Genomic DNA, 1,339 nt, shown 5'->3' on the forward strand with positions numbered 1-1,339 from the left:
GCCCGACGTCTTGCAGCCCGCATACGGGGTCGCCGTCGCTTCTGTAAAAAGGTTCTACGTCTCGGTGAGACCAGGGTGAACACGCAATCCGCGTCATCCGTGTCATCCTCACTTTTTGGAGCTTCGATGTTATCTACAACATCCGACGAAGAACTGCTAACCCTGTCGTCCTCGTCCAGTGGATACTGTGCCACTCCACGCGCATCGGAAGGGCCGTGCCCAAAATGCCTCGGACTCAGTCTGACCACGCCATCAATGGCATGCAGCGACTGCTTCGCAACGAGAGCAGTGCTCAGAGGTTTTCGTGCCACTCCACGCGCATCACGAGGGCCTCGTCCTCGATGCCTCGGCCCTTGGCCGACCATGTCACGCATGACATGCAGTGACTGCTTTGATTCTTGAGCAGCGCTCAGTGGTTTACATGCCACTCCACGATCAGCCCACGAGCTACGCTTCTGAATGCTGTCCAATACACCGGTGGTGTCTTCCAACTCGGATTTTTCCAATGTCTAGCACGTTGACCATCTCGGTCCAGTGCTCTTGCCAATAGAGCTTGCCTCCTAGCAGAGGTGGGTTCATGACTCGCCTAAGCTCCACCCGGAGACGTGCACGTAGCACCCAAGTTCTATGACCTCTAATCAATTCATGGTTCATGGTGTGCCAACCATGCTATTCCTAAGATGAGGTCATATCTTGCATCCAAGTCGAAAACTAGACAGCGCTCCACGCTATCAAATTCAAGGATCTTGACTCCGAGGTCCACAGGGACCTTCGGGACCATGACAAGTGTCCCCGTCGCTAGGTGTACAGTGACGATGTCACCCAACCGCGCTTTCTGCGTTCAGCATACAGCTGACTATCTTTCATCGTGGAGCGTCGAGCATAATTGCCCGGCGCCCCGAGATCGATAAGAATCTTCCATGGCTTCTCGAAGCCCTTTACGGTCACCTCCACGACCTGCAAGCCCGGCTTGTATACACGTTCCGTGTTCAAAAGCACGGAGCTTTTTGGGGCTGGGTCCTATTGACCTCTACCACCCTGAGGCTCAACAGAACTCAGTTATTCCCCAGTAGGTCGTTCCGTGCCGACTGGGTGGTCGTTTCCCCGCGACGAATCAGACTGATAGGCATTGGAGCGATAAATCGAAGAACGTTGACGCGCCTTGCGCAGGGGGCAACCGTTCCGAAGGTGATGGGTGTCTTCACAGACAAAAAACCGTCGTGTGTTTGTGTGCTGCCCGGCAACTAGGAGCTCTGTTCCCTCGTCCTCAGCATAGCTGAGATCTATGGGCATAGGCCCGCTCGACGAGCTGTTGGAGTGTGCATTCCAACCAAGTCGT

The sequence above is a fragment of the Plasmopara halstedii genome (assembly GCF_900000015.1).
Source record: "Plasmopara halstedii genome assembly, contig: Scaffold_816, whole genome shotgun sequence".
Lineage (NCBI taxonomy): Eukaryota > Oomycota > Peronosporomycetes > Peronosporales > Peronosporaceae > Plasmopara > Plasmopara halstedii.